Source organism: Cydia fagiglandana, chromosome 24, assembly GCF_963556715.1.
Source record: "Cydia fagiglandana chromosome 24, ilCydFagi1.1, whole genome shotgun sequence".
Lineage (NCBI taxonomy): Eukaryota > Metazoa > Arthropoda > Insecta > Lepidoptera > Tortricidae > Cydia > Cydia fagiglandana.
The window spans coordinates 3,375,575-3,390,143 of record NC_085955.1 but is presented as its reverse complement, the minus strand read 5'-3'; the positions used below and the strand labels follow the sequence as shown (position 1 = coordinate 3,390,143).

The 14,569-nt window shown below is 39.0% G+C and overlaps 2 protein-coding genes across 2 annotated transcripts in view; both read right to left on the bottom strand.

Moving 5' to 3' along the window:
• The window catches only part of LOC134676594 (protein slit), a 250,471-nt gene that overhangs the window by 54,569 nt on the left and 181,333 nt on the right, over positions 1-14,569 (bottom strand). The window lies entirely within an intron of this gene.
• Positions 1-14,569, bottom strand: part of LOC134676285 (uncharacterized) — a 181,999-nt gene that overhangs the window by 59,770 nt on the left and 107,660 nt on the right. The gene's annotated exons all lie outside the window — the stretch shown is intronic.

The following is a 14,569-nucleotide window of genomic DNA, read 5'->3' as shown; positions in this document are numbered from 1 at the left end:
TAATGGATCATGCTTCTTTAGAAGTCTTGGGGAGGGGAGGAAGAGTTTTAGCACAGAATAAGTAATAGTACTACCGTACAGAAAAAAACTTCATACAAAACTGAAGTCGGACAGCGATTCAGGGGCGAATTAAGCTGGCCCTTTCTTATGTATGGTACTATCTCTTTCGCCTACTTATGTGTGTCAAAATTCAAGTCATTATTTTATCTGTGGTTGTGGACGCAAAGGGACATCCAAGTCGTGCCAACCCTAATAATTGCTCGGAGCAATGCTGAGCCGAAAGGAGCCGAAAGTGCCCGAAAGGAATAGTTTCGCACCCCTGGTTTTAGGTAAGTCTCCTTGACCATTTGACCGGTGGCGTTGTAAGCAGACCCAGACCCGCAGTCTAAAAAAACTTTTTCGTGGGGCTTTGTCACCCCTGGGACTATTTTAAACTTTTGCAATCATTTGGGTTGAAATGACTAATGACTGTACTCAGAACTTTAGGGGACTTAAAAAGTTTAGCTAAAGGAGTTTTATTGGACTAAGATCTCTTGAATAATAAGTTTACAAGTCTTCAATTTCAGTAAGGACAGTATAGTTGGCTAATAATGCGAATATGCACGCCGTTAAAATTTGTGAGCGATATGCACGCGTATGGCGATATCATTCTCGCACACCGGCGCGCCATTCGATCTGAAAATGGGGTTGGCAACTGTCAAAGGTTTGCATAGATGGCGCCATCATAGCTTGCCCCTTTTTCTATGAGATTTGGCTGAAAGAGCTGGCATTCAAAGCATTAAAAAAAACAAAAATTTGACACAATTCTAGGGATTGACGGGGCAAGTTATGATGGCGCCATCTGCTTAATACTTCGACCGGCCAACTCCATTGCATGTAGGTATAAATTAATCACATGTACGTGTTATTGACATTTGGACAGGTATAAGAAATGATTCACGCTAGACCGGGCCGTGCCCGGGCCGGGGCGTCCGACATGTCATTGTCTATAAAGCTGACCGGTGATCACGTGGTGCTTTCCATAGACAACGAAGCACCGGAAGCTCCGGCCCGGTCCCGGGCCTGTCTAACACTAGTCATCCTTAATCTGTTAAAATAGCTGTTAAACCACCATTTTGCAAAGCAACAGTGAAGTATGTTTGTTTATGTTTCAATGTGTATTAATGCATAGGACAAGGAAGTAATTCACAAGCGCTGGTGGCCTAGCGGTAAGAGCGTGCGACTTTCAATCCGGAGGTCGCGGGTTCAAACCACGGCTCGTACCAATGAGTTTTTCGGAACTTATGTACGAAATATCATTTGATATTTGCCAGTCGCTTTTCGGTGAAGGAAAACATCGTGAGGAAACCGGACTAATCCCAATAAGGCCTAGTTTCCCCTCTGGGTTGGAAGGTCAGATGACAGTCGCTTTCGTAAAAACTAGTGCCTACGTCAAATCATGGGATTAGTTGTCAAGCGGACCCCAGGCTCCCATAAGCCGTGGCAAAATGCCGGGATAACGCCAGGAAGAAGAAGAAGGAAGTAATTCACAGGCTATTTCGAATATTTAGTGACAAAATGCGCAACTATTTTCTTTTGAGCAGTAGGTATATATTTTATTACGTTTAAATACAGAAAGTAAACAACTTAACAAATGGCCTATCATGGATGTCAAATTACATGTCGTTACCTTCGATATTATTTTTTTCTGTTTCGCCATGAATACCTACTCAAATAACGAAACACGGAAGTAGATACCGATCGATTGATGAATCGCTAATTCCTTTGTAATAGCTTCTTCGAAATTTCGTCCAATTTGATATTTGCTGAGACAAAAGAATTTCAGACTTATTAATATAATTGAATAAGGCTTAATATTCCAGTTGGTGAGTGAAATTGATACTAGGAAAGGTAGAGCGGAGAGGTGTATAGATACTTGGAGTATTTTTATACAAAAAAAAAATCTATTTTTTTTATAGTTTATTTACTTGAGTCCGCGGTCCAAAAACCGCTCCCATACAATTGAAGTTACGCTCTCATTTTAAAACGATATGCTTAAAATGCTTATTTCGTTATTTTTTCGTTTATGAATTTAAAAATTTTAATACAATAATTACGAAGGTTTTGAAATTAAACAGTATTTTTTCCGGTTTCATTAACGTTTCTCGGTAACCTACTCATCATGGTCTAATAAAACATGGTCTTCTCTTCCCAGAGTGACACAAGCTTACGTCACAATAACATGGCCGCTATATATTGCGCTATCGCATATTATCATATAGCGCTGTCGCATGATGACGTAGGCTTGTGTCAGTCACGTGACCACGAAAAGACGGGAAGAGAGTACCAGGCGGAGTATATTATTATACCATGCTACTCATCATTCAAATTAGGTATCCTAGGGGTTGTCATGATTAGTCTAAGATTTTGCATGCCATATTGTGGTAGACCATACATGCATGTACACAATAGCTACAATATGTACCTATAATACCCCAATGACATGTAACCATGACAACTGTGTATGTTCACGCAAAATAAATAAATTGAAATTGAAATTAAATAAATTGAAATTGAAATTTTTAAATACAATAACCAGTAAGAATGAAGTTTACATACACCTCTACTACTGGCACCTAGTATTTACCAAGTATTTATACCAAATACTCGTTCCTCCACAAGTATCCGTACAGTACGCGTATCACATTCAGCACGCGAACGGATAATTAAATATTAATTTTTAACGCAGCCCCGGCGCCGCGGGAATATTGTGGACTTCTTTTAAAGCCGGGTTCACACGTGCGTGGGTAAACGAGTGGAAAATTTGAGAGTTTAAAAACGCCCTTTACATTTAAAAAGTACTTCAGATTTTAATTTATTAACTCCATGTTTTTGAAGTTTTTTGAGCATTTCGAGGAGTGTGCTACAGTAAATTAATGCTTAATTTTGATTTAATTTTGTTAAATGCATTTATTTTTAGCACGAAAAATTACAGACTGTGTTTTATGCGCTAAGTTGTATGTAAATACCTACTGCGATGTAATTTCAAGATAATATACCCAAACATCTAATTCAGCTGTCATATTTGGGGTCTCAATATTTTTTCCTACACTAAGAGTCCCAATTAATTTAAGTACCCTCGTCACGTCGTCACACTATACTTGGTATCTTTAGGTATTCAAACAAAATAAATTGTAAATTTTCGGGTAGTTATAACATTTATTGGTTAACCAACCAAAATCCAAACCACCTGGATCTCTGAACGACCTTTTTTTTTTTTTTTATTATGAATGGGCTTACTCATGGCCACAGACTAGCCGAGGCGTAGACGTGGCCTACGATGGAGCGAGCTCGCCCAGAAGGTGCCTGTTCACTCTTGATTTGAAGGTTGCCGGGTTATAAGAACACGGAAATATAGACGCCGGCAAGGAATTCCATTCCTTGGCAGTGCGCATAAGGAAAGTAGAAGCAAAGCGCTTCGTGCGAATTGGTGGAATATCTACCAAGTAAGGATGGAAACCGGCCGTGCGTCTAAAAGTCCGATGGTAGAATGGGGACGGTGGAATGAGCTCGTGTAGCTCTTGGGCACACTCCCCGAAGTGCAACCTGTAGAATACCGACAGGCTGGCGACTTTCCGCCGATGGGCCAAAGACTGAAGCTTAGCCGTTAGCTTCTTGTCGCCAATCATCCTCCTGGCTCTGCGCTCCACTGAGTCCAAAGCGGCGAGTTGGTATTTAGCTGAGCCATCCCACAGGTGGCTGCAATACTCCATACACGACCTGGCCTCACCTGGCTTAAGAAGCCATTTGAGGGTAGATTTTGTTTACTTTTACCTAAAGATACAGAATTACAGACTATAGCTGTAGGTATAGATAAACGGGTACTTTAAAAAATATGTTTAAGCAGGCGTGTCTCACTCCGCGATTTCGTCGCTTTGCTACAGGTAGCTAACAGGGTGCTAGGTACATCCGTTCGGCCCCAATTTTGGTGGCTAGCCATAAGCCGCGCGTGGCGCTGTCGCCACCTAGCGGCCATATCTGTGCTGGGGGCCGATTTTTGAAATTCGACCATTCGATTTCGTGTATTTCGTTTAATAATATCTCCACTACTAGGCGTTTAAATTCTACTAATAGAATTGAAATCGAGTGGTCAATACCACTAGATTCCAAACTTCGATCGCTCGTATTTCAAAAATTAGCATTTCGCCGTTTTCCACCGATTTTCGAGTGACGAAATCGAGCGATCGAAATTCAAAAATCGGCCCCCTGATTGTAACGGACGCGTTTTGTTAGAGAGTGAGTCTTCTGTACTTAGTACTATTATTTATTCTGTGGTTTAAGCCTAACAAACGGAATTGACAATTTAATCAAAACGTCAACAACAACGAGTTATAACTGAACCGGTGTTGATGAGGATTTATGTACATAAGTGCCCTAACCTTAGAGGATATAACCAAACGGAGACGCCTTGTCTGTAATTTTCTGTACAAAACAGTCTGCCGATTTTTGCGGGGGAGGGGCACGTCAAATGTACACGTAACGTAAAAATAGCCATGTCAGAATTCAGATAAATGTCAGTCCATACAATGCGTATGACCATTGGTCGCCTATTTGTCACAGAGGGGGAACGCCTGTTAACCTTTTGAACGCCACAGACGGCAATTTAAGTCAACGCAAAATCGTGACAACGACGCCATAGATGGCATTTGACGTCGATCGTTTTTTGATGAAAATCTACTGAAAAATACCCCACTTTTAGGTTGGCATTATTTATTCACAAAACTAGATTTTACCCCGTGGCGTCCGCGGCACGGTAAATGGATGCGCCGTTTGGCGTTCAAAAGGTTAATGGCTGCTCCGTTGGTTATATTTGGTTATCCGTTGGTTACCGAACGGGCGTTTCCTTTAGACACCAATCCCATCCTCGTCGCCAATGTTAAATTTGGGATTGGTGTCTAAAGGAAACGCCCGTTCGGTTGACCGATTTATTCCAACTGGCCATCGCATGATTATGCATCTACCTACATATAAGTAACCAGACATAACAATATCCTCTAAGGCCCTAACTTATATTCCATTGTCTATACTCTATGGTATGACTCACGAATAGGAATTCCTACTAGCAATCTAGTCATATAACCATAAAGTAATAGTTTGTCTGTCCCACTTTCCCGCGTATCCGTACGATTTGACATTGACATTTGAAAGTTATGGCGGCGGAAAGTTGACGAATTAAGACAATATTTGTGTGCGACAGTGGCGCCCGTCTGGCGGCTGTGTGCCTGGGTGTACAATTAAATAATAAATAAATAAATATTATAGGACATTTTTACACAAATTGACTAAGCCCCACGGTAAGCTCAAGAAGGCTTGTGTTGTGGGTACCCAGACAACGATATATGTAATATATAAATACTTAAATACATAGAAAACAACCATGACTCAGGAACAAATATCTGTATCATCATACAAATAAATGCCCTTACCAGGCGGCGTAGCACGGTGGCGTTTTTATCCCTTGTCACAATACCTGTCACGTTCTAACAAGTACGTAAGTGCGAAAGGGACGCGCATAGTGATAGTCGATAAAAATGGAACCGTGCTGCGCCCGCAGGATTCGAACCCGGGACCATCGGCTTCATAGGCAGGGTCACTACCCACTAGGCCAGACCGGTTTTCATTATCAATTATTGATGAAATACTTAGTATTTTGGTATAATTTATTCATTGTAAATTTCTGCGATTATTGGAAAATATCCGTGTGATATATCGTCGCTTAGCTAGAGTTAGACCAAGACAAGTCTGCAACGATTTTGATAGCACATGTACGCAGTGTTATTTTAAACGTCACACTTCTATGAAATTATGATGTATTAATAACACTTGCACTGCGTATACTATCAAACCCGTTGCAGACTTTTGTTGGTATATCTAAAACTTAGAACATTTTAATAACTGAATACGTCATGGCTGTCATTTTCTGTACGAAACAGTCTGCCGATTTTTGCGGGGGAGGGGACGTCAAATGTATTGCTAAGTCTACATGATTTGTGATGATGATGATGCTCTCCTGACCGATTTCGGCCACAGCGACTGTGTGCTCTGGAGTAGGCAATTTTTAACTCGTGTTATTAGAGTGTAGCTGGTCCACTCTCTGGTGCGCCCTTAACGTAACGTATAAATAGCCATGTCAGTCCATACAAAAGTTTGCATAATAAATTACTGAGCAATTTTTTCAGCAGAGGGATAAGGTCTAAAAGGCGACTCCAGTTATTATAGGCTCTAAGATCTAAAATCGCATGCAAATTGTAATTGTAACACCGTCTGTAGAAGCCTTTAGAAAGACTACAAAATCAATAGAATAAAACACCTAAAGCCGCATCCACACTATCCCCCGTTTGCCGAAACGGTATCCGTAACCGTGAATAATTGATCGCGGCGAATTGGCGCGGAGTCGGATCGTGTGGATGAGGCGTTTATATCCTCGATGCATGTTTCATGAACGTCTTAGGGTGCTGAAATGAGAATATAATGGTGCGAAAGAATGAGAAAACGCCATTATGTTTTTATAACTTCAACTTCGTTTTTATAACTGTGAAAATTTCAACTGTCTAGCTATCACGGTTCGTGAGATACAGCCTGGTGACAGACGGACGGACGGACGGACGGACGGACGGACGGACGGACAGCGAAGTCTTAGTAATAGGGACCCGTTTTACCCTTTGGGTAAGGAACCCTAAAAAATAGGGTAAAAAATACCCATTTTTTGGTAGATGTATGTAAGTAGGCCGTCAGGCCCCGTAGAGAATAGAGAATATAGAGAATAATTTACTGAGAAAACCTTATTGCTAAAGTTACATTATGCATGAACTTTTACATATTACGTACTTACATAGTTACGTGCGCCTGAACTAGGGATATAATCCTGTATTTCAGGCAAAGAGATAATATACTAATTTAATGAACAATAAAACAAATTGAAATCATGAACATAGACAAATTATTAGGTATTGAATAATCTTATCGTCGTAGACAACATGCCAATCGCTAATCGTTAGCGGTCGATCTATAATATGGAAGAGAGATAGAGAGAGACAAAGCGTTTCGTTGTCGTAGCGATAGACATTGTCACCTTAGCTAGGCCCCCAGAAATGATTATCCAAATATTCTACCCTTTAGTAGCTCCGCGTCCCTTTGTCCGCTCCATTACAATATCCAAAGGCCTTTAATACTTGATGCGGGCAATTGTTTCAGCCACGGAAATTGATAACCAATTGGGATGTTGACTCTCGTCCCATTTTGTAACTTCGGTGGAAAGTTAATTGAATTTCAAATAAGCTAAAGTTAAGCCACGAAAAGTCTGCAGCGTTTTTGATAGCCTTCGCAGTGCCAGTGTTATATATCCGTCATTATTTCATAGTAGTTTAAAATAATACTTTTCTTGGTCTGACTCTAAGTGCTTTGACTTGTTTTAAGGGCTTCTGTAAAATAGTAGTATTTTATATTGAGTTTTAAGCCGACCACTGACTAACAGGCCGCCGGACGATATCAGCCTGTCAGTTAGAATAAAACCGGGCAAGTGCGAGTCGGACTCGCGCACGAAGGGTTCCGTACCATAATGCAACAAAAAAAAATAAAAAAAAAAGCAAAAAAAACGGTCACCCATCCAAATACTTACCACTCCCGACGTTGCTTAACTTTGGTCAAAATTCACGTTTGTTGTATGGGAGCCCCATTTAAATCTTTATTTTATTATGTTTTTAGTATTTGTTGTTATAGCGGCAACAGAAATACATCATCTGTGAAAATTTCAACTGTCTAGCTATCACGGTTCGTGAGATACAGCCTGGTGACAGACGGACGGACGGACGGACGGACAGCGAAGTCTTAGTCATAGGGTCCCGTTTTACCCTTTGGGTATGGAACCCTAAAAATTTGACAGAACAGCCGGCCTAGCCAAGGTTACAATCGCTATCGCTTCGACAACGAAAACCATTATGTCTCTCTATCACACTTCGATATTAGTGCGACAGTGACAGTTGCGTTTCGATCGCTACGGAGCGTAAGCGATCGGCATCTTGGCTACGCGGCCAGTTCCGAACAACTGACAGGCCGATACCGTCCGGCGGACTGTTAATCAGTGGGCCCCTTTACACGTTTTAGTCGACGGCAAATGACATGAACAATAGGGTTGTTGACACATGTTGAAATATGTAACTAAATCGAGTTAAAATAGATAGAAAATTAGTAGTTTATCACAATAAATTGGAAACTTAAATAATATATTATATATTCAGAATTCTATATTTCTTTTCTTGACCCTCGCTGTAATTATTCCGACTTTTTACTGTAAGTATTAATGAGTTATTCTTGCTTCTTGTTGTATGTATCCTACCTTGGGCTTATGCTTGTACCTATTGTATACCAATTTTCAGTTACATGTATAATTTATGAACCTCCAGGTCTTTTTAGTATTAAGATTTATGTGCGTATTACGCACCTCTAACATATGTATCTTATATGACTGTATGTGTTCTGAATAAATAAAATAAAAATATAATAAATACAAGAACTCGATGTTAAAAAAAAATCGGATTAGTTGTCAAGCGGACCTCAGGCTTCCATGAGCTGTGGCAAAAATGCCGGGATAATGTGAGGAAGAAGAAGAAATAAGTAGTTATAGACTGGCAAGACCGAGACCCGAGACCACTCAATAACTAAAATTACTTAATACAATGCTGTTCGATATTCTAATTTCTACCGCCGCTGTTAGCCGACCTAAAAAGGTTAAAATCGATTTTTCTAAAAATAGTTTATTGTAACTATGAAGGATTTGTTTCATAAAACGTTAATATAATAGGACAGCTTATAAGATATATGAAATAATGATACAACACTTTAAGCATTTAAGTAGCTAGAGATCTAAGCTAAAAAAAACGCAATTCAGCGTTTGTTTTATTTTTTGCCATTTTTAACCGACTTCCAAATCCCAAAGGAGGAGGTTATCAATTCGGTTGTATGTTTTTTTTTTTTATGTTTGTTACTCCATATCTCCGTCATTACTGGACCGATTTTGAAAATTATTTTTTTGATTGAATGTATATGCATACAGATTGGTCCTGTTTTTATCAAAACCCAGTTCTGATAATGGGATCCATGAGGAATCGAAAGAACTCCTCAAATCTTAAAGGCATACATATAGTGATTTTTGGGTTTTTATCAACAAATCAAGCATATACATCCAAAAAAGTGACATTTGATGAAGTGGAACTGCTGATGATGATCAGAACGGAACTCTTCAACGACGCATAGTTCAGGTTTGGCGATTTGTCCTCTTCGTTATGTTTGCTAAGCAAGTTAAGTTTCTAAGCCACATTTTTGTCAAGCTCGAGTTCTGATGATGGGATCCATGAGGAATTGAGAGAACTCCTCAAATCTTAAAGGCATGCGTATAGAGATTTTTGTATTTACATTAGAAAATCTAGCATTTTCATTATAAACTGTCGCATTTGATGAAGTGGAACTGCTGATGATGATCAGAACAGAACTCTTCAACGACGCATAGTTCAGGTTTGGCGATTTTTCCTCTTTGTTATGTTTGTTAAGCAAGTTAAGTTTTTAAAGCACATTTTTGTCAAGCTCCAGTTCTGATGATGAGATCCATAAGGAGTCGAGGGAACTCCTCAAATATTAAAGCATGCGTATAGACATTTTTGTATTTACATCAGAAAATCAAGCATTTTCATTAAAAACTGTCGCATTTGATGAAGTGGAACTGCCGATGATGATCAGAACAGAACTCTTCAACGACGCATAGTTCACGTTTGGCGATTTTTCCTCTTCGTTATGTTTGTTAAGCAAGTTTAGTTTTTAAGGCACATTTTTGTCCAGCTCCAGTTCTCATGATGGGATCCATAAGGAATTGAGAGAACTCCTCAAATATTAAAGGCATGCGTATAGAGATTTTTGTATTATCATCATAAAATCAAGCATTTACATTAAAAACTGTCGCATTTGATGAAGTGAAACTGCTGATGATGACCAGAACAGAACTCTTCAACGACGCATAGAGTACACGTTTGGTGATTACGAATTTCGATTTTGACTGGGACCCGGACTCGGACCGAGAACCGGACTCATACCCGGATCCGGTTCGGACCCGGACCCGGACTCGGACCCGGATTCGGACCTGGACTCGGACCCAAACTCGGAGTCGGTTTCGGACCCGGACCTTGACCCGGAAAACCACTATGATACCCTTAACTAAATAAACCACTATGATTACCTACCATAAAATGTAGGTATAAAGTATGATGATACCAATCTTACTAGCCCCTCCCGCTTAAACCCCCGCCGTTTAGTGGGTTAGGTTAGGTTTGAACTGCGATCCTCACAGAACCGAACAAGGGTTAGGTTAGGCTAGAACTACGACCCTTACAGAAGCGAAATGCTAGTAGAAAAGTGGGTGGTTTTACCTACCTTTTCTACATAGTGTACCATCTACAATAATCTTTCACCGGCCCCCACAGAAGTCGGTTTTTTTTTTCTTAAAAATTATTATAATTATATGACCTTTTTTGGCACTTTTGTGTTATTTTTAGTCAGGATCGCGAGCCCTTTTCATCCTTAGGTATAGGAGAACAAAAGTGCCCTAAGTTTTCATATATTTTTCAACCTTTCCTTTCTGTTACCGCCATACAAAGTATATGGGGATATGGTAACATAATGGAGCTCGTGATCCTGAGTAGAAATAACACAAAAGTGGCAAGAAAGGTCACAATATATAAAAATGGCAAAAAAACAAAGAAACGCTCATTTAAAGATTTTTCTTGTTTCTTCCTCGCGTTATCCCGGCATTTCGCCACGGCTCATGAGAGCCTGGGGTCCGCTTGACAACTAATCCCATGATTTGACTTAGGCACTAGTTTTTACGAAAGCGACTGCCATCTGACCTTCCAACCCAGAGGGTAAACTAGGTCTTTTTGGGATTAGTCCGGGTTCCTCACGATGTTTTCCTTCACCGAAAAGCGACTGGTAAATATCAAATGATATTTCGTACATAAGTTCCGAAAAACTCATTGGTACGAGCCGGGGTTTGAACCCGCGACCTCCAGATTGCAAGTCGCACGCTCTCAGCGCTTCAATTTAAAGATTTTTACTCCAGACAGAAAATAGTCTAAGAGTCCTCACTGCCGTTAAAAATAGTTAATGTATTTATTAGCTGTATCTGGATGAAACTTTCTTTGGTATACTTGAAATTGTATGTACACTAGGTATTTAAATAAAAGTAAACAAAAAAATCTATCCTCAAATGGCTCATTAAACCAGTTGAGGGTAGATGAAAGCATTACATGATCAAATAATGTAGGTTAAAGTCAAGTTCAGTGACAGATCCAGGTGGTTTTGTATTTGGTCGGTTAACCAATAAATGTTATAACTACCCGAAAATGTACAGATTGTTTGTTTATATTTATTTAAATACCTAAAGATACAGACTATAGGTATGTTTTTTCTTTCGTAGGTTAAAAAATATTTAAGATTGTCCCCAACAGTCTCTACAATGACCAAAACGATGACCACTAATATTTTTAAAAGAAGGATAATGCAAAAATATATTAAATACAACGTAGCAATTATTATAACGGTTCTGTACTGTCCACGTGTTGGTCTGTACAAAAATAAAACTAAGTAGGTACTTATAATAAACTAAACCTATACAAAAATGAACTTACACAAGATTTAAACTCTTACAAAAATCTTTAAATCACGGAGCACACTAATAAAACACAAAATCTCCACAAGCCGCAATTAATAAAGAGCCGCCATTAATATCCGGTCCATTTATTTCCGGTCTCCATTTCGCGGCTTCACAAGATGGCGGCACTTGAGCTTGTAATTAGTTAAATTAATTATCGCGCCTAATTACCTTCGCGACGGAGTGCTGTTTTGAGAATGTGATGGGATTTTCTTATTAAATTAAGTAGTGGTTTTGGCTTTTTGCGTGAGTAAGATTGTTCACACACGTTGTGAAATTATTTAGTTTACGCAGTTAAACATATTTTTTCTATCCTATAATGAGGTGCGATAAAAGTATGAAACTTTACCCTTTAACATAACTTTGCCCACCGCGTCACAGTTCAGTAAAAGCGAAATAACTTAAAAGTACGTAGTTAGGTAGGTACAAATACACTTACTGAAGAAAGTGAAGACTTTCAAGTTATTTCACTTTTACTGAACTGTGACCAGCATGTGACGCAGTGGGCAAAGTCAGTGGCGGATTTGCCCTAAGGCACAGTAGGCCCGGGCCTAGGGCGGCAAGATATTTAGGTGCGGCAAATTATGACAAAAAATTCGCTGATAGTAACAAGCAATAACTCAAAATGTAGTCATTATTATGGGTGCCTTGAAAGGGGCGGCTACAGGGCCTGGGGCCTAGGGCGGCAAAGACTGCAAATCTGCCACTGAGCAAAGTTATATACTTTTGCGGTACTGAAAAAATAATGGCCTCTGCGTTTTGTTATAAACTCAGACCCTAGACAATATTCAAAACCCTTCGAATTTATAACGCATAAAGATTCAGATCGTACAGTCGCCATCAGATATATCGGAGCGGCCAAGGTGCTCACAAATATCTGAGCACGCCTCTATTGTCAGGGTGTTAGAGTGCTTGTTCAGATATTGTGAACACCTTGGCCGCTCCGATATATCTGATGGCGACTGTACTAGCGACCCGCCGCGGCTTCGGACGGGTTACACAAAACCTTAAAAAATTATTCGCCTAAACCTTCCAAGAATCATTATATTGATAGATGAAAACCAAAAATCCGTTCGAACATACATACACACAGACAGGCTCGGCTCGGCTTGTGACTTTGTTTTATGAGCGTTTCTTTTATTTTTTGCCATTTTTATATATTGTGACATTTTTTGCCACTTTTGTGTTATATCTTGTCAGGATCGCGAGCCCTTTTCATCCTTATACTTAGGAGAAAAAAAGTGTCCTAAAATTTCCATACATTTTTCAAACTTTCCTTTTTGTTACCGCCATACAAAGTATATGGGGAAATAGTAACACAATAATAGAAAAAAACTCTGGGTCATTTTTTTATCCCATAAGGATCGAAGGAGCTCGTAATTCTGAGTAGAAATAACACAAAAGTGGCATTTTTTGGTCACAATATAATATAAAAATGGCAAAAAATAAAAGGAACGCTCTTATAAGGTGTAGTGATAGTGATGGGATAAGCCTAATTGCATTTTAAACCACCATTATGACCAATGTTGATTTAAGCGCAAAATAGACGTCTTAAGAAAAAACCTTTAAAAACAGTCTCCGAAACCTTTCCTTTCGAAAACACTCTCCGGCGCCATTAGCCATTGTCGCCATGTTGTTTCGGTGGAGGACAAAATGGCGGGTGACTAGATCACCTCAACTAGATGAAGCAATTGAATAATTTTACGGTTTAGACTCACTTGTTTTTAGTCACTCGCGCGACATCACCGTCGTGAACGCTGAACGCACAGTTGGTGCTTGAGAAAGGAGACCTAGACTCTCCGAAACATATTGCGCGCGTGACTAAAAACAAGTGAGTCTAAACCGTTAAATTATTCAATGTTAGTATGTCTCACAACAGTTTAAATTCGATAGATGAAGCAAATAAAATTTACGGTCACCACTTGGTACCTAATTTAATTTGAGGGCGCGACTGCTTATTCCAGGTTCGTGTAAATAAAAAAATATCTATAAATAAATATTATTTCAGTTTGTAATTTATATATAGTAGTGTTTCTACTTGATAAAAACAAATTAAAATATTTTCTGAAAATAATTTAATTTGTTCAAATACTTCAAAAAGGTACTTATTGTCGGTTACCGATAAGACGCTATTTTTATGTAGCTTCAATTTAAAATCATCCTTATCGACAACCGACAATGTGGTACTTTTGGTTGAAAATGTCACAAATATTTGAAAATCGTGCTTTGAACTTTCATAATGCGGTATCTACTCTGTGGAATCAGAGTCAAACCAAGGCGCGGCTTTCAGTCGGGTTTTGTTTTTGAACTGCAGCTTTGTAGGGTTTTTGTAAAGTAGTTTAATGGTTACAAATAGGCAGCAAAAACATGTACATATATTGATAAGTATTTTGCCGACCGGTCTGGCCTAGTGGGTAGTGACCCTGCCTATGAAGCCGATGGATGGTCCCGGGTTGGAATCCCGGTAAGGGCATTTATTTGTATGATACAGATATTTTTTCCTGAGTCATAAGGTTGTTTTCTAAGTATATAAGTATTTATATATCGTTGTCTGAGTACCTACTCGCAACACACACTTTCTTGAGCTTATGTATATATTTATTTATCTATTAAGTATATTAATATAATTATTTATTTATTAAGTATATTAATATCTTTGTCTGAGTACCCACAACACAAGCCATCTTGAGCTTATGCAATTTGCTTAGGCAATTTGTGTAAAAATGTCCTATAAACAAAAAAAAATACAAAAAGCTTTTAAAAACGATCTTACAGAAAAAATACATATAAACAACTACCACAGAAAATCCAATACACAATTCTTGATTGATTTCA